Genomic DNA, 21,303 nt, shown 5'->3' on the forward strand with positions numbered 1-21,303 from the left:
AACGAATTGAGGGCCCTATAAAACCGTTTCACTTTTTGCGAGCTTAATTAGTAGGGTTTTTGACTCGCTCATGCATGAAAAGTTTAGAATCATTTTTAATTGTACTTCATTGATTGACTGTAATCTGTTTGCATTTTTTATTTCAAATCTCGTCCTTATAGATTGTTGAGACTAGAGTAACGACCTATGAGATTGAATAAGCATAATATTTTGTGTGTGTGAATGTATGATTCTACCTTGCTCGAGGACGATCAAGAATTAAGTTAGAGGTGTTTGATAGCACAAAAAATGTGCTATTTTCCTCTTCTTAATTCTAGGTCGTTAATATGTTTATTGTGTTTATTTGATGATTTTGTACATATTGAGCATTTTGGACGTAGAATCAGTTGTTACGAGCTATTCGGGATTAATTTGGAGTAATTAGAAACTAATTTGAGCAATCAGACTTTAAAAGGATGTGAATGGACGAAAATACCCTTGGAGGGAGCATTGTGCAACGCTATAAGGTAGTAGCTACCTATTTTGGGTAAAATAGGGCAGCGTTGTAACGATATGAATTTAAGACGGAAGTGCGTTGCAAGGCAGAGTAATGTTGCAACACTCATCTATGCAGTGTTTCAACGCTGTGACACTGCCCTATATATACGTTTCTTCGCTTTAGGTTAAAAGAACCACCTTCAACCTCCAACCAAATTTCCCCTCTCTTTTCTCTTTCACTTTGTATTTTGGGCATTTCTTTAGTAATTTAACGAGTAGATGCCGGATTGTAGCCTCTTCATCTCCATGGGAAGGTAAGGTTTTGGTTTTTTAGCTTAGAGATTCGGAGGAACTCGATGTAATTTCGTGAGATTTCGATTTATTGATGTATTCAAACTTGTCTATAGGTTTTAATTCGAATTCACATTTATGAATTGCATAATTTTAATTATTGATTGACGTCCAATAATTTTGTTGTGTGATTCTAATTCTTGGAAAGAACTTGTAATATGTGATATATAATTATAAGTTAATCCCAATGGAAGCAATAGGTTAGTTAGGCAAAAAGGACTACTCCTAGCAACCTAGTGAAAACCATATTTATTATTTAATTAGATGATGGAAGTTTTTCATCTTAGCATAATCTCTAGAACTTAATGCGATTTATCAATTTGTATGGAGCATATTCGTTTTCTGTGCATTTTGATTAATTACATAATTAGGAGAATTGGTTGGGATTCTAATCAATTGGGCTAGGCATAAACAAGAAGTTTAAGTCATAAATTAGTTCAATGATCTAAATTACATTGTATGAATCTATTCCTCTAAGCTAAGACATCTTGATTAATTGCACTTTTATCTTTACTTTTCTTCCACTTTATTTTATTCAATTTCATTTATCAATCCATACCAACCCTCGCTCCCATTTATCTCTTTAACTGAAAACAAGCTTCGATGAACTAATCTTCCACGCTTCCTTGAGCTTTGACCCCGGACTTACCGCTTGTACTACCAGTTAGTATAAGTAGTTCGTTTGGTGATTTATAAATTTTATCTGTGTAGCAAGGGTTTACGGGCGACAGTAAACTCGACCCTACCAATTGCAACGCCACAAGAATTTGCTTCATATCTGGGCTGGCTGAAGAATAACTTTGTAACGTTCTAAGGGCAGCGTTGCAACATTGTAAAGCAGAAGCTTCACTTTTGAGTTTCTGCTGCTGAGCTTGCTTCAAACTTTCTTCAATTATAACCTAATTGCAACTCTATTAACTCTAACAAATTTAAGACACTTAATCACATGTTAAAGCTCATAAATAAAGAGCCAATTACACTAATTAACATTGAATTGAAGAGAAATCTAATGCCAAAACTGAAATTATCCATATCAGCACCCATTTTCATCCAACCTATGGAAATCACCCACAAGCTAAAATTAACGTAAATTGAGTGCTTAAATCATGCTCTGATACCAATTGATGGTGTTGACATTCAACATGCGGAAGCAATTAGGATCTTAAGCACTCTAATTCAATCAATTTTATAAAAGAAACAAGCAAGTTCATATAAAGATAATTGGCTTTCAGAGGTCTACTACCTTTGTTGAACTCTTAAATTCTTCAATTTCAGCTCGAATTTCCTCTACAACACCTTATAGACCACAATTGATCTTTCCTACTATCCTCTAGGACCGTAGATTGGATTGTGGGATCCAAGATGAGTAGAAATTTAAGGGATTTTTGGAGAGAAAAAAACTGGTTTTTGGTTCAAGTGTAAAACTCTTCTTCAACCAAAAATTAGAAAAAAAAATCTGAATTGCATGTCCCCTTTCTCAACTGGAATAATTTTGATCTTTATGGTACTGATTATGAACTCTTCTTTAACCCAACTAAAATAATTGGGTTTCAGAATTGCATGTCCCCTTTCTCAACTGGAATAATCTAATACCAAAAATTAAGAAAAAAAAAATCCAAATTTAATTTTAAATTTTCAAAACATAAATTAAAACAAAAATTGAATTTTTTATTTTAATTTTCATAAAATTAAAATTGTCAATTTTGAATTAAATTAATTTAAACAATTATTTTTAAATAAAAAATTATTTAAAAAATTATTTAAAAATTATTTAAATAATTTAATTAATTTAATTAATTTAATATCAAATATTAAATTAATTAAATATCAATTTCTCAATCATGAATCCTTATTCATGTGATTAATATTTAAATCATATTTAAATTTTATCCAATTCTCTAATTTCATTTAATTCGATTATTAAACGTGTAATTATATCGTATATAATTACTGATTCCTTAAATTCAAATCTGAATGTTTCAAATTCTCTCATCCCGATATTCTAAGGTTTAGTCCGTTTGTGAGCTAGTAGGAGACCTAATGGACCTACAGATCATGGGCTCCAACAATCCGAGACTAATTGACTAAACTCTTTAAACTGAATTAATCAAGATTCATTAATTACCGGGTCACTCCACTTAAAGCCCAATAGTAGCACTCCTCTCACCGTAGATATATTTCTGCCCATTTGATATAATCATAATGGCTAAGTCAACCTTTCATAGGTTGTTTGTAATAACAACTGGGTTGAAAGCTGTTATAGTCTCGAGATTACATCTTGCTACTTATGTCCCACTGATCTTCTAATGAAGATTTGGTTTGTGATCCAATTATCAAATCGAGTCCCTCTCGGGCCAAAGAGAGGGGTAAGGCCCTTTGTTCAAAACTCGGAGTCAGTACTTAAGGAAACACTCTCTCTACTATCCCTAGAAGCGGGTAAGAGTGAATTCCATCTTGCACCCTATTTTCTTAGCTATCTACCTCGTCTTACCCCTAAAATGGGAGGCTTATTGAGTCGGCGCTGTTGGGCTAACCCTCACCCATGCAAATCTAAGGATAATCCTCAATAAACAGGAGTTCATAGTTAGCTTCAGATTAAGGTCAAGTTACCTAGGTCATCACTTTGAAATGATCAGTCTTAAATAGTAAATAGTGTTATAAACTAAAGAGTGATTTATTTCTCGGTGTAGTTTTATACAAACTCTTTGTATAGGATGCCTCCACTTGCATGTCCCTACATGAACGATTCAGGATCACATCGTTTATACTAAATACAAAGCGGGTCGTATCTGATAGTGTTTCCAGAAGGGACAGTTGCAAATATAGACATTAAACCCAAAGTATTAGCAGATATAACATAATGTAAAAAAAAAGTACAAACATGGCCAAATTTAAATAGTCTATCAGTGATAGACCATATTATTGGTACGAGTCTATAAGTGATAGACCATATCACTGGTAAGAGTCTATAAACGATAGAAGTCTATCTCTGATAGACTTGGGAGTCTATTCACGATCGAAGTCTATCGTTGATAGACTTGGCTATATTTGCAATTTTTTTTTTAAAATGATGTTATACACTTGGTTATCATTCCTAAAAATGCTACCAATTGCAATTACCCTTTCCAAAATAAGGTATCCAACCTTATCCATATACTATGGATCGTTTTGATTATTTACTCGAACTTGATCCATTCTGATGTCTCCACATAAAGTCCAAGTACTCATGTAATAGCTATGAATCTTAGTTTATTGAATTTAGTTTTTACAAGTGTAATTTATATATTCAAATAACATTTTTATTGAATAAACCTGAATAACTACTTTATTGCAAATAGAATATATTTAATTTTACAAATTGCGAGTTTTATGATACATAACCTAACAAGAATGTCGTCTCTTCAAGAAACAGTCATTTTAAGAGACGGTTACTTTAAAACTACAATATTTTTCTAACAAGTTATGAGACTTGTATATTTATATAATTATAATCAGTTTCAAAACATGCATATATATTTTTTTTAAAAAAAAACTCACAAATTATGATATAAAAAATTGAAAATATATTCAAAACAAAAAAAATTATAAAAATATATATATATATATGTAAAACGAAAAAGCTATCAAAGATGAAAGAAATTAAATAAAAATAATATAGAATATGAAAAAAAACTTCAAAAAAACAAAACAAAACATACAAAAATTTGCAAACACCTTTCGAAACACCCCTCCACTTAATTCCAAAAACTGTGTGTTTGGAAATGGAAGGGAAGAGATTTTGTGTTTCCCCACGTTTTTCTTTTTCTTGTTTTTTTTTTTTTTCAGGGTTTTTTTGGAACGTTATTTTGGCCACAATATTGTATTTTACCACCAAGAAATAGAAAAATGTTCTTAATTTGATAGATATTTTATTATGTAAAGAAAATACAAAACTAATCCCGAACTATATGAATGTATAACCTTTCATATTTGTTTTGGAAATACTAATACGGGAGAATTGTATCAAATTTCACATAAATATCTCAATTTATATTTCTTATTATATATATATATATATATATATATATATTTTTAACATCATGTAAGATTTATAATTTATCAATTAAACCTCTCTCAATTAGGTTTTCCTTTAAACATTTGTCCATACATCAATTCTAATCATTCATTTTATTAATCCAGACATTTTATGAATAGTTTACACATAGTGTAAGAATTCATGCATTGACTGTTTTAAAGGTAATCTTAATAACTAGTCTAAATCGATTCAAATATGATAATTTAGAAGATTAATTGAAAATAATTATGAGACTCAAATAACAATTTTGAACGAAATTTGAAGAAGATTGTAAATTGACAAACTTATGATAGTATATGGTTTAAATTGATATAACTTCCATAATTTATGGCTATCATTTGTTTTTTTTTTTTTCACTTTTTAATTTAGAACATTGTCTTCCAAAACCATTATGAAGTCATGCCACATTTACGTACAAGGAATTATAATTAATCAATGGTAACATGAAAAGTGGTAATTAATTAATTACAAAATTTGGTTTTTACCAACATTTTGTAATAAGAGTGAATGTTGGGTCCCACGATAAAATCAGTAATCCCAAACCGTCATTCCATTGCAAATTAGAGGGTATGCAATTTAGTTATCAAAGATAATTACATGGGTCCCATTCCTCTTTTTGTGTGAACCTTTAAGGATTTTTAAAACAGTTCTCATAACAACTCATGTATCTCATTCAGTTACCATCCATATGGTTTCATTGCGATAAAAATCGATATCGTTATCAGTTAAATGACTACATATCTAATTGGTACTGATTACGAATATCGATGATAATGATATATTTATCTAAATATGAATGATGTGGATACAATTTTTGTTATTTTTAACCACGTAGTGTCAATAAAGATAAATGTCAAACTTATATCAATATTAATATTGATTGCTGATATTGATACTTGTATTATTCAAAAACTGGTATTATATACAATATCGAATCTAAGCAAAGTAATGATATCGACACAATAACTGACCCATAGAGCAAGATTGCAATGAAGGAAATGAAAAGAACATTTGAATAGATAATCAAAAACCCAAATACTAAACATACAAATATGAAATAGACAAGGAATGAACGGTGTTTGAGTATGGAATCGCAAGAACAAGATATTGTAATGTCCAAAACGGTCAAAAGTTCAAAATTTTGAAACTACAGACGTTCGAAAGGCTGATAATTTTTCTATAATATAACGAGGGCATTATAGTAATCAAAGCGAAGTGTGTTTCAAAAAAATTTCATTAGCAGTGTTAATATAAATGACCTTCAGAGGAAATCAAACTACGATTGCAAACTACCTACGTAAATAGACTAAAAAAAAATCAAATCCCTTTAAAATTGAGACTCATTATAATTGTAGCCTTATTACTCCTAAGCATGATTGTTAGAACTCTATTCATGGTGGATTGGAGAAAATAAAGGAATCATTCTCAAACTATTAGTTAACCCTGTATTAATATTTTTTATTTTTTCAGATTTTTAATTCAATTTTTGATATGGTAAACAAATAATAACTTAAAAGTAAATTGAAAAAAAACAACATCCATGCATTCTAGCCTAGATTTAAAAAATAAATAAATATATTTTTAAAAATATATATAATTATATCTAAACATATCATCCTTAGTTACTATTTTGTCTCTCTTCAATTCAGTACAACAATAGTAGTAGCCATGTGGGATCTAACATGCAAACTTCTGAAAAAAAAAAAAAAAAAAATTATGCCATTTATGGTTGAGCTAACACTACTACAAATTTAGTATTTATTAAGGACCAAAATATGTAAAAAAAAATGTCTACTTTGATGGCCAAAAAATGTCAAAAGAGTTAGTTTTCTTGATGGTAAAAAACGTCACTGGAAGCTCTTTCTTGACGTTTTTGGCCATCAAGATAGGGTACTTTGACGGTTTTTGCCCATTAACTATATGAAAAAAATGTTGAGAAAAATATTTTTATTGATATATTTCCAATGTCAAAATAAGGTAATATTGACATTTTTGTCCATCAACTACTTTTTAAGAACGTCAAGAAAAACCATTTTTCTTGATGGTTTTTGCATGTCAAGAAAATATTTTTATTGACAGTTTTTAAGTGTCAACCATACACTTTTATTGATGTTTTTTGTTCATCAACTATACAAACTTGAAAAAAAAATCAAGGTCATTGAGATCCCTCATATGCAACTTGTAATTGACCCCAAACAAGTTTTTAAGTACACTATATGTACACATATATTTTAACCCACTTTATAAGAAAACAAATATTTTAATCAAACGTATATTATCATTTAATTAAAATTGTAATGCTTACCTTAATAGGACCCAAGTAAGAGGTGGAGGTTTTAAATATATATCCATTGTTTATTTCAAACAAAAAAAAAAAATCAGAAATCTAATTCAAACCCTTCAAAATTAAAATTAGAAACTAAGAACCCAACAACAAACACAACAAAAATTATGAAGAACATAACCATATGCCACATATCGAAAGTTGTTTAGAACTTATAGATTGGATCAAATCAAATGCCAGGGCAGGTCATGGTGGCAATCAGCATCACTGGTAGCAGGCAAAAACCGTCATTTTGGGTAAGAGTCGATTGTCATGGCAACAGCTGATCTGCAGTAGGCCGGCTTCATGCACAGTCGATAGTCATGAAAAGATTTGGGCTTCGATCTTTAAGGCGACAAGATTGAGCATCGATCTTCAGGGCAGCGGTCGATGGGTTAGATTTGGGGGTTTTGGTATTGATAAGGGAGCCAAAACGACGTAGGGTATTTTGGAGGTTTAAGCGTCAACCTCCACGGCAAGACTTGGAGGTTTCCATTGATCTTTACATAGGGTGTTTCTTCGCGAAGAATAATGATCAAGTTTGGGGGGGGGGGGGGGGGGGTTTGTCCATAAACGAATTCAAAAATCGAGAATTCACCTTTTTTACGAAACTTATATATTTTAGTATCGAGAAATATATTTTTCTTGACATGCATGTACATTAAGTTAAATATCAAAGTTTATTATGTGAATGAAAGGAATTTTTTTTTATGGTTTTTTTCCATGATCATCAAGAAAACAGAAGTTTTATGCGAAGAAAGACTAAATTTTAGTAGTGTAAACACAATTTGACAATATTAGCTTTATTCATTTCACCCCGTAAATCTTAAAGCATAAAATCAAATATAATTTATCTCACCCACCCAAGTTATTTACTGTTATATTGCCCACTACATATGTAATTTATCTTCACTAATAAGTGAGGAAGAATACATAGAAACACGTGACTATTACATAAACTATTTTTGTTGTTTACATAGAAACAACACACAAAGCATATATATAGCAGCTGAAAGGACAATAACTACGTACTTTTATTCTGTAGAGTAGTTTTATGTAGGTCTTGGTTCATGATCAATAAGGTTAGAGTACATACTATGAGATAGACGTGGTTGTGCGTGTAGCTGTAATGGGGTTGGGAGAGAGAGTTCGTGATCGGTTTTAGAGAAGTTCATTTTTGTGATTCCCGGTAGTAAGCTCCAAGAAAAGCTTTGTAAAAGTCTAGCAAATAACATCATGGTAATGTTGGTGCCAAGTGAGCTACCAACGCACCCTCTCCTCCCTTTAGTAAATGTGATGAATCGTAGACTTGGTTATGATATTCCCAATTCTGTCATTGTATCATCTTTTAGATGACGTTCTGGATTAAATCTCATTGGATCCTCCCAGATTTTTGGGTTTCGACCAAGACCTATACGACTCAGCAACACTTCACTACCTTTGAGAATTAAGTAACCATTCACAATGATCTTAGAGTTTGAGACATGAGGAATATTGAAAGGTGAAAATGGATGAAGTCGAAAAGATTCTCTAATACAAGTTATGAGATACTTGAGTTTTGGGATATCAGATTCTTCAACTAGCCTTTCTCTCCCAACTACATCATCCAATTCTACATCGGCTTTCTTGAGAACTTCTGGTTGATTGATTAATTGTCATTGTCCATTCCACTACATTTGATGGATTATCTATTGTTGCAATTTGTAACTCCTATTATTAAGGTTGGAAAGAGTTCACATTAAACTTCAAAAAAGTGTTTATCAATCAATTTAATAATTTGATCAACTTTTAATTTTCTAACTAAAAGGTCCTTGAACAATAAAAATATTTAAAAGGTCATTTAACTTGTCTGGTAGGATCCATGTACTTAAAAGTCAAATAGGTCCAAATATTAAATAACCGATATTTTTTTAAAAAGGTCAAGGACCAAATGGATACAAACTTTAAAGTTCAACGATTGAATTTAATAATAATTTAATCACACATGCATGTATATATATTTGTATGAGAGTAATGTATCAATGTTTATTATCATCTAAAGTTGTAGAATGCTTACCGTGATTTGAGCTTTAATCTCTTCAATGGACAACAACGAATTTCCATGGTCATCTTTAAGTGCAATAAGGATATCAAGAATGTCCTTTATCACTCTTATTTTCTTGTTTTTCCATTGCTGCACTCTTTCGTCTATAATGGGTTCATCGTACTTTCGAACGACATTCAAAGCTTCTTCATAATTTTCTCATGGCCATCTAAATCAATTTGCTTCAAATGAGACACAAAATCTGATATAGAAAATGCATTGACATGCCTAAGAATGGTCAACAATGCTTCATTATGATCTTCTTCTTCAAAAGTTGGCCCTCCATCTTCCCTCCCTTTGCCATAGTATCTTCTATTGAATAACATTCTTCTGATAATGTTACCACAATAATGTTGTGTTACGCTTTTAACATTAGTCGCTGCACCTCCTCCATTTTTATTAGTAAGTATAAAAATGTAGCGTAAAAGGTTATCAGCTTCAGCAGTTCTTTGGCAAAGCATTCGATGAAGCGTTGTCGAATTGAGTACTTATGATGCGAGAATTCTTCTCATCTTCTTCCATTGGTCTCCCATGGACGAAAATGTTGTGGTGAGATATCCACGACTTAAGATATCAACCGTGTTGGAAATGGAAGAACGTGATCCAAAGACAGATCATATGTCTTGAGAAATTGAAGAGCGAATTCAGGAGAAATGACAAGGATTATGTAAGTATTTTCAAGACGTATGGAAGCAATTTCAGTGTTGAATTGCTTCATTATTGAATGAATCCATTGATGTGTTGGGGATTTGTTGGTTAATATTGTTAGGAGGCAACCGACGAGTGGCCATGGCTTTGGGCCTGGTGGAAGAGCTGCTTGGCGTCGGACTAATGAATAAGAAAGCAGCTTCCATGGCTTTCTTTCACTCCCTCTCTCTTTCCTTCAAGGAAATGTGTGTGTCTATATACATATATTTGTATTGACACGTCATTTGTTTGTCCCCACATTTTTTATTTTGTTTTTCTTTTTTTTTTTTTCAATGTTTCTGATAGGGACAACGACCCTCAAACTATCTCCACAATGGTATGATATTGTCTACTTTGGGCATAAACCTTCATGACTTTGCTTTTGGTTTCACTCTAAAAGGCCTCATACCAATGGAGATAGTCATTTTCACTTATATACCCATGATCATCCTCTTATCTAACCAATATGGGACTTTGGTCGCATTTCCAACAATCCTCCCCTCGAACAAAGGACCACCAAGCCTCCAGTCATCCATCCGTCTAACTCATATCTAGGCATAGAATTCAACCACGGATCACACCATGACTACTTTAAAGGCTCCACTTTGGTGGCATTCCCAACAATCCTCCCCTCGAACAAAGGACCACCGAGCCTCCAGTCATCCATCCATTTAATTCATATCTAGGCTAACTCCTTTTCACCCGAGCATACCACCTATCCAATAGAGTTAAACCACGGATCACACCATGACTACTTCCAAGGCTCCATCTTTGTTCAACACCGAGGATTCTACCGAGCATGGCTCCATCTTTGTTTGGCATCGAGGATTCTAACGTGCATGGTTAATTCAGGAGCATGGCTATGATACCACTTTGAGAGTTTCTGAACCTAACTTAGATGGCCAAACAGAATGCAAACAATCACCAGAAATAAAACAAAAGCAATAAAGAACACCAAGATATAAAGTGGTTCGACCAGTTTGGTCTACATCCACTTTGAGAACCAGCTTGAATTAATTTATTAATGAGCAATAAAGGAATTTTACAGATTACAGATAATCAACGAAATCACCAATCTGTAATTTTAAGTATCAACTGATACCGACAAATGCGCATATAACGTCGCCTCTATCTACTGAGAAAAACCCATTGCAAAACAGCCCAAAACAGTGTGCTACTCGCCTCTGACTGGCGAACCATGCGTAGACCCGTGCCTCTCTCTCACCGCCAACAACCGCTGTCGGACGCAGCCACCACGACGAACCACTGAACCGCTGGATTCAAGCCCACGCTGCTGCTCAAATCGGCAAAGTCCGACCAAGCTCGAACCGGCCGCTGATCCTCCACACAAGAACCGGTCGTGGCTCTTCGACCGACAGCCTCCATCTTTGTTCCAGTCGGCTGCGGTAGCTTCAACACCAGACGACTCCCTTTTTTTCTTCTTTTCAAAAAATCACGCTAATGTGCCCTAAGTGAAGAAGAAAAGAGATATTACAAAAGTGCCACTGCTCATTATTTACAATAATGTCATTGGGTCTTTTTAAATTTCCAACAACCCAATAAAAAACCATTTAAAAAGCCTTGTTATTTTCTATAAATCTCCTTCATAACAAGAATATTTAAGTGCCAAGCTGATTCAGATTTAATATTCAACCCATTTAATAGGTATTTGAACCTATGGGTTGGAAGAACCTTAGTTAACATATCTGACAAATTCTCAACTGTATGAACCTTGACCAGTTCAACATCTTTCTGGGCCACAACTTCTCTGATAAAATGAAATTTGACATAGATATGCTTAGACCGTTCGTGATGAGAAGGATTCTTCGCAAGATGAATAGCACTCTTGCTATCACAACAGACGATAGGAATGAACTTCTGCGACAACAACTCACCAACTATCCTTTTCAACAACACTTCTTCTTTCACAGCTTCACCCACTGAAATATACTATGACTCAGTAGTAGAGAAGGCAACAACTGACTGTAGAGCAACTTTCCAACTGACCACATTACCAAACAAACGAAAAATGTGACCTGATAGAGACCTTCTTTTGTCAAGGTTTGCAGCATAATCTGCATCTGTGAAGCCTTCCAACAGTGTTGATTTATCACAATCCCTGCTAAAACACAATGATACACTGGCACTACCTTTCAAATATCGAAGCACCCATTTAACAGCATTCCAATGCTCCTTCCCAGGATTTGACATAAACCTACTTATCATACTCATAGCATATCCCAAGTTAGGCCTAGTACAAATCATCAAATACATAATACTTCTAACAGCATTAAATAGGGAATATTAGCCATCTCTAACCTTTCTTGTTCAGTAACAGGACACTGAGATGAAGAAAGCCTAAAATGAGATGCTAAAGGTGTCGAAACTGCCTTACAATCGGACATATTATACTTCTCAAGCAGTTTATGCACATAACTCTCCTGCGAAATGGTTAACAAACCTTTCTCCCTATCTCTTTTCACATCCATACCTAGGATCCTTTTCAGTTCATCTAAATCTTTCATCTCAAATTCACTACTCAATCATTTCTTGAGATCACAGATTTCAGAATAATCCTTAGACACCAGAATCATATCATCAACATACAGAAGTAGATAGGTATATGTACCTTTCTGAGATAGTTTCCAGTACACACAGGCATCATAAGAGCTTCTGTGAAACCCCTGCTTCAGAATAAAGGTGTCAAACCTGATATACCATTGTCTCGGTGATTTCTTCAGTCCATTGATAGACCTGTGAAGACGATAAACCATGTCTTCCTTTCCTTTCACTTCATAGCCCTTAGGTTGAGCAATGTAGATCACTTCTTCCAATTCACCATGAAGGAAAGCTGTGATAACGTCCATCTGTTCAACAAACATATCAAAGTGAACAGCAATAGATAAAATTAATCGAATGGACGAATGCCTCACCACCGGAGAGAAAATCTCATGAAAGTCAACTACCTTCTTTTGAGTGTAGCCCTTGGCTACAAGTCTAGCCTTATACCTAGGCTTGTTGTCATATCCTGTACCTGGCTTGATTTTATAAATCTACTTTGGCTGAACGAGTTTTGGATTAGGAGGCTTTGGAACCAAAGACCATGTCTGATTCTTCTGCAACGAGAACAAGTCCATTCTCAAGGTCCCCTTCAGCTTAACCATTGATAACCTTCAGAACTCCATTATCAAATTTATAAGAATAACCTGCTCTATCTAATTCGCCCAGAGAAATTAGATTTCGTTTGAGTTCTGGAACATACCTTATATTTGTAAGAATTCTGATCATACCATCATGTGTTGCAATTCGAACTGACCCAATTCCTTTTACATCACAAACACCATTATCACCAAGCAGAACTGATCCCCCATCACTTTCCTGAAAGTTAATCAAGAAATCCCGATTAGGAGTCATGTGAAACATGCACCCTGAATCCATGATCCAAGCATTTTGAATGTCCCTGCTGGACACCATCAAAACCTCTGCTGAATCATACCCTTAAGTAATATTTGCTGCACTAGAATCCCTTGTATGCTTGCTACTTGATGCTTCCTTGCTCTTATTCAAAGGGAAATTCTTTCTAAAGTGTCCTTCTTTATGACATAGTAAACACTTTTTGCTTTTTCCCTTTGATTTCGACCTGGATCTCGACTCTTTTCCTTTTCCGTTCTTTTTCTCATTTCTGCCTCTGGCCATGAGTAACTTTCCATCCTTGTGTTCCTTTTTAATCTCGAGATTTCTCGTTCTCAAGGCATCCAACACTATATCCATGGACAATGAATTTCGTCCATATTTAATAGCTGCCTTAACTTCTCAATACGATTCTGGCAAAGAATTCATAAGAATAACTGCTAGATTTTCATCCGACATCTTCTCACCGATGTTATTGAGATCAACTATAATCGTCTGAAATTCATCTAGGTTCTCTTCTAAGCCTTTACTTGAGTCTATCTTATATCCAAAGAATTTTTCCTTTAGATATAATTTATTTGGCAAGGACTTAGTCAAATAAAGACTTTCCAATTTCTTCCACAACTCCGCTGTAGTAGTGGCCTCATCTACTAGCCTAAGCACTCTATCTGACAGATACAGAATTATTGTTGAATAGGCCATCTCATTCCATATCCTTTTTTCAGCTTCTGTAATTGTTGGTGGAAGGTTATTTTCGTCTAAGATTTTGGCTACCTTTTGTTGTACCAGAATAGCTCTAATCTTTTTTCTCCATAACCCGAAATCACTTTTCCATCAAATTTAACAACTTCGAACCGTGTAGACATCGAAGCCATCCGTCAAATTAATTCCAACAAAAAAACTTGAATAAAAGATATGTTAGCACACACTACCGCACAACACTCTTTTGGATCAACTGGAGCTCTGATACCACTTGTGAGAGTTTCTAAACCTAAATTAGATGGTCAAACAGAAAGCAAACAGTTTCTTTGCGAACGGTTTTTTTTTTTTTTTTTTTTGGGGTTCTATATTGTATTTTGGACGAAATGTATTTTTCGCCTTTAAAGTTTATGTCTATTTGGCCTCTGAAGTTTCAAAACAAACACTTTAATTCTTGAAATTTTTGAAAATAGTTTTAAATGGTATCGGAGGTTTCTTAGACTGTTAGTTGATTAATGGAAAAATGATATGGTTGTTAGAGATGACTTGGGGTTTTATGGGGCACTGAGATGATATAGGATGTGGGAAGTTCTGATGTCTAAGGAGTTTTGATCGAGTATGAACGATTGAGTATGATCGAGTATGTTCGAGCACTGAGATGATATACGATATACGGAAGGAAAATGACGTTGAGATACGAAACACGTTCCGAAAATGGGCCCACAAACAATTAAAATCGGTGAGATAGAATATGGGCCTCCAAACACTGAAATGATATAGGATGTGGGGATATACATCTCAGGTTGGGTACCCAAACAGCCCTTAGCTAGATAATTTGGCATATTTTATTATTTTAATATTATTTTCTTTGAATGTCCTCTTCTTTTCCCATCTTCAATCCTTCTCTGGCAAATTGATCATGGGCAACGTCTCCATCATTTTTTCCTCTTATCTGGCAGCTACTTTGAGTTGAGAAAACTCCATTTTTTGGTAAGCAAAATTTCAAGGTTGAGATTCGACTTTTCCCACCAAAGAAATTAAATTGCATAACGCACAAATTTAATTTGAGAAATCTGGGTTCTGACGGAATTCACCTATTCAATATATTCAATCACAAAATTTTCATTACTAGAGACATACAATTAATTTTACCTGGCCGAATTAATTGGAACAGTCAATTAAACTGACTTAATCAACTAATTAGACTAATTTAAATCGATGAACAACATGGAAATTCAAATTGACCTAATTGCATTAAGATCTAAGGCAAATCTGGGTTGAACATTCAAAAAGGAACAATCTTAATTAAACATTTGGTTGATTCGGTTCTACATTAGTCAGAATAATGCTCATCTAGGTGATTTGCAAGATATCCTGACCTATTGCTTCTAATTGACTAACAAAAGATTAAATGTCACATATCAAATGTTAATCGAAAGCAATATTCATAAAATTCCTAAGTGCTCAATCTTATAATCATAAACATTCAAAACTGAATCGAATTAGAAATTACAAAAAAAAAAAATAAAAATCAAGGTAATGTCTTGATACATTCTCAAACTAAAGTAGAAGAAAAGTGGAGAGAAACTGAAGTAGGAGACGGTTGGAGTCGTCAAAAATCGTGATTCTCTAACCTAGACAGCTTAAACAACATTTTATAGTTGTAGTCGTAGCATTGCAATGCTCTTATCGAAGCGTTGCGAGTCTGTAGTTTGCAGCATCGCAATGCTACCTCGTATTTTTTGACTACTGCCTTTGAGCATAGCGTTGAAGCGTAGATGTACCGTCGCAATATTGCAAGCGATCTGAAGATACTACATTTTAGCGTAGCTCAATGCTTTCCAGAGGTTACAACGTTGAACACACGGGCATTTGGTCATTTGGCCTTCAAATTCACGGTTGGTGCAATTAAGTTTCAATTTAGCCCGTTTTAACTTCATTTCGCTACTAATACCCTATTCTACCTCTTAAATGCTTGAAACCTACAAAATAGCAAAACAAACACATAAAATACTTCTACAACCTCGAATTAAGCAAAGTTAGATAACACATTTTTTATGCTATCAGAGGGTTGAAGAAGAGGGGAAAAGAAGAGGCAACCTCATTAAAAGAAAATAATATTAAAATAATAAAATATGCTAAATCACTTAGCTAAATCATCATCTAAAAGCCACATGATTTTTCGCTTAGTCAACTAACGGTCTAAAAAGTCTCAAGGATCATTTAGAACTATTTTCAAAACCTCATGGACTAAAGTGTTCGCTTTGAAACTTCAAGGACCAAATAGACATTAACTTCAAATCTTAAGGATCAAAAGTGCATTTTTTCCTTGTATTTTGTTCACCTAGAAATAAAAATTGTTCTTAATTTGATAGATATTTTATTTTTTGAAGAAGAATACAAAACTATTTTCGAACTATATGAATATTTAAAAAAAATATATTAATTTATGCTCTAACCTCTCATTAAAATTCTAAACTCCATTAATTAAACCCCAAATTTTTTATCAGTGAAGCAATTTATATTGTCAATTATGTTCTGTTTAGATAAACACCAATTAAACCTGTTTCAAACTCTCTGATTTTTTTTTTTTTTAATTTTATTCAGGTATAAATTCTAATAGTTTATTTTATTAATTCAATATTTGAATTAATAAAACTAACATTATCTAATCGATTTTTTGAATGTTTAATTATTAATTATTTGTTGAAATAAAATATTTGTATTAAACAAAAAAAACAAATATTATTAGCATACATTATTTTTAGCTTAAAAATATTTTCATATTTTTTAGTTCATATAATTTTATTTAATAGGTCATTATTTTTTAAATTAAATTAATGGTTAGAAATGCCTTGCTATAAAAAAATAAGGGCTTCTTGCAAATTTATCGAAGTTTCAGAAATCAGGCTGATGGCCGAAACTTATTACTTTTTTGCAAATATAGCAAAAAAAAAACAAGTTGAATCCACGTGATACACTTGATACTCTTGATGCACTATTGATATACACTTGATACACTTGATACACTTGATAAGCACATGATACACTTGATACACTTGATAAGCACATGATACACTTGATATACTATTGATACATGGTTGAAAATGACTAGTTATTTAAGTGTTTTAAAAAATCATCACAAATTTTTTTTTTGAACACTTTTTCTCTAGCTTTTTCAAACACGGCCAAATTGTCAAAATGAGTATACGAGTGTTAGTGAGTTTTAGGTTGAATCTCCCTCGCCTATGATACATTTGAACTTAAAAATGAAAGAAATAACATCATTTAAAAAGTACAAAAGGGATAAAAAAAATATAGTAAATACAAAAATTAAAATGAGTACTAACTCATATTGCTGCAAACAGAAAAATACAAAAAGTACACAAATCAATGAAAAAAAACACAACTGATATACTTTAAATGTGGTATGTTAGTCGACTGATATACCAAAAACCGTGGGTTTATTAGAAGTGCAAAATTAGAAAACGGGATAAACGAAAATTTAAATTTGAAAATTTTGCCATATCTATAATTTTCTATATGTTAAAAGTATGCCCTTAATTATATACTTTGGATTTGCCACCCATTACAAATTCCAAAAAGTTAATGCTAGAATAAATTTCAATTTATTATTGACTATTATTATTATTATTATTCAAAGTTATATTGACATATTATTCAACAATATATTATAATTAAATATATAGTTAAAAATGTAAAAAAAAAAATGAAACTTAGTAATTGTACTATATCTGGTTTATATTCCGATTTTCAATAGTCTCTAGTAAAAAACATCAATGAGCCTTCTTGGTGTACTGAAAACTAAAAAAAATGTAGGCCGTTTTAGTAATTATGTGAATTTTAGTTTTAGATTTATTAAAATTAAGTTTATTTTTTCTAACTTTTTATAATGTTTTACCTTCATAAGTAAAAGAGTTGAATTTTTAGGCAACTTTGAAAAACAAAAACAAGTTTTTGAAAACTATTTGTTTTAGTTTCAAAACATTGGTTAGTTTTTGCGAACATTGATTAAAAAGTATATGACAGGCGAAAATGATATTTATTGACTTAACTATTTTAAAATACTAAAAACCAAATGATTACCAAATAGGATTATAGTTTTAAAAAAAATTGATTTTATTTTTAAAATTTCGTTAAGAATTCAAATCTTTTACTTAAAAGAATTAAGAGAAATTAGGCTTAACTTTTAAAAACAAAAAACTAAAAGGGTTATTTCAAAAATTGAAAAATGAAAAAAAAATTATAAAATATAGCAAAATTGAATCTATCAATGATGGACACTGATAGAAGTTTATGAGTGTATATCATTCATAGATACCAAAATTTTACTATATTTTGTAAAAATTTTCGATTTTAGGGTCAGGATTTGTCCAAATTCAGAACCCAACAATTTCCCCCTCCTTTCTTGTTTCCCTCTTCTTTGTCTTCACATTATTCTCTTACCTGACCAATTATTACTTTAATAATTGAAATATATAAAATTGATAAAAAAAAAAAAAAAATCAATCAAAATTTAGTTTTAAAGGTTTTGGTCTATTTATTTCTTGGAGTTTATAAGAAGTATCTAATAATCTAATAAATATTTTTAATTTTATATTCAAAAAGCTATTGAATTTTAAATTTTGTGTCTAATAAGGTAATGGACCCTATTAGAAGTATCTAATAATCTAATAATTTTTTTTTTGTTTTAAAAGGTATTATAATTAAAGTGTGGGATGGGAGAATCAAACCTCAAACCTCGAGGTTGATAATATAAACATTATGCCAATTGAGCTACGTTTTTTTTTTTTAATTCGATTTTATCCAATAGATTATCTGATTCTTAAAACCTTAAATATGTCAAGGACCTACCAGATACATATTTATAAATTAAAAATATATTTGATGTTTTAAAGTTCAGAGACAGATTAGGTACAAAATTAAAAGTTCGAAGACAAATTAGATCATACTAATGATATACAATCTTATATGTTTGGAAATGTAATATGAATTTTGAATATGTGCGGATATATTACTAAATAATACTTAATAAATGCATTTTAAGAAGTACTGATATACTAATGATATACCAATCTTTTGTACTTGAAATGTTTTGAATTAGTGTTAATTATAAATTACGGATACTCTAATAATATATATATATATATATATCTAAAAAAAAAAAAGCAATGACCAGAAAACAAAAACAAATTAATTAGCCAACGTGCCGGAAGGAAAAGAAAAATTACCCAATTAAAGATATAGTTATCTAATATTATGTTATTATTATTATATAAATATTACACTTAAATTTCAAATTTGATTATTTATTGAGAAAGATGATGAATATGTTTAAATTTAGATTATATATGTCAATAATTTGATTTATATTTGTTTGTTTCTACTTAAAAAAAATATTTTGCTTTTTTAGATAAAAATTTGAGTAATTTATCTTTAAATTCAAATGGTGTAACACTAACCATAATAAACAATGATTGATAAAGTTGATTATTTAATTAAAATTTGTTCATATTAATGATTTAAATTAATTTATTTTTTCTTTTAAGAAAAAGGTCACGGGGAATAATTCTTTGTGGAAAATCCCCACTCCGATCCTTGTGGAGAATTTCACGGGATAGGAAATGAAATGAGGAGCGGGAACGAGATAGGAAATGGCGTCCCTGGCCCCATGGACATTTCTACCAGCAAACTTTTAATATCAGCCACTTGATTAACCACCTCCATGAGAATTTCTTTCGACCCTCAAGCATCTGTATTGTAGACAAAGAGTCAGAAAAGGCCATAATGTGAGAAAGACCCATTTTGTTCTCCAAACAGACCTTCATAAATAACGGTGGCTTCAATGCCCAAAATACTTGAGAAAGAATTATGGAACCCACTTAAGGAAGCCAGGATACTTCCTACAGACCATCCTACAATCCCTCCCAAACCAAATCTCATAGAATTTTGTATACAAGTAACATCAAAGATAACTTGTAGAGATACAACTTATTTTACCATTTTATTTAGGATAATTAGGAAAAATTAGAGGAAAATACATTAATTTGACAATAAATCCATGTAAATAACCATACTCTCCGATCATATGCTTAGAAAACTAATAATCTTTGAAAATTATAAAATTGTTCACTTTTGGATGAAGGATTTGGATGAAACAAAGAGAAAATCGACTAAAGAAACAAGCTGCAGTCTCGAATGCATAGAAGAAAACAACTCAGTGTCTAACTTTGCAACGTATAACACCACACAAGGAAATGAAACAAAAATATAAAAAATGACAAACGCGTGGGCGGTGGAATTCAAATCAACAGAGTAAATTGGTAGTTAATTTGAGACATTTATGGTAAAACCAATGGATATGTGACACGAAGCAGTCGACCCAGCAGGGCATAGAATTAAATGCACGGTGCCAAGAAAATCATTAGAGAGAGCGAAAAACCTTCTTTTGATGCCTATAAATAGCTTATTGAAGAATTGTTTAAGTATCGGACTTCCAACTAAGAGATTGGTCGAAGCTCTACATGTCCTCCACCATAACCATTGCCAACACTTCTAGCTTTTATCTGAGAGCTGAGAATTCGTCCCTGAAAAGTAAGAAAACTCCAGAATATGATCAGGTCCGAGTCAATACAGAAATGGATCATCCCAGAAATAAAATTTAACCTCGTGCCTCAACTTCTTCTTCTGTTGGTATGAATAATCTTCAGGTACTTAGCCGCAAACTATGAAGTTTACGATATCCGCATACCATGGGACGTTAACGCATACCATTATAAGGTGTTCTTCGGGGAATCTCTCTTCAATATCTTTCTCTCTCTTCTGAACCTCGCAATTTTCTAAACATGATAAATGATCTGCGACTTGGTTCTCACTGCCCTTCCGATCTTTGATTTCTAGGTCAAATTCTTGCAGGAGTAGTACCCACCTAATCAGTCTTGGTTTTGTGTCCTTTTTCGTCATAAGGTATTTAATCGTAGAGTGATATGTATACACCACCATGTTTGATCCGATCAGGTATTGTCGATATTTCTCCAGGGAAAACACCACTGCGAGCATTTCTTTTTCGATGGTTGTATAATTTTCTTGCGAATCATTCAGTGTCTTACTGGCATAATAGATAGGATGCAAAACTCTGTCTTTTCGCTGGCTCAAGACTACGCCTACTGCATATCC

General features: G+C 32.3%; 1 pseudogene; it reads right to left on the reverse strand.

The window, feature by feature from the left end:
- Window positions 1–8,278: 8,278 nt before the first annotated feature.
- On the reverse strand, window positions 8,279–21,090 carry LOC120072098 (annotated as a pseudogene).
- Window positions 21,091–21,303: the final 213 nt, after the last annotated feature.

This window comes from Benincasa hispida, chromosome 2, assembly GCF_009727055.1.
Source record: "Benincasa hispida cultivar B227 chromosome 2, ASM972705v1, whole genome shotgun sequence".
NCBI classification, from domain to species: domain Eukaryota; kingdom Viridiplantae; phylum Streptophyta; class Magnoliopsida; order Cucurbitales; family Cucurbitaceae; genus Benincasa; species Benincasa hispida.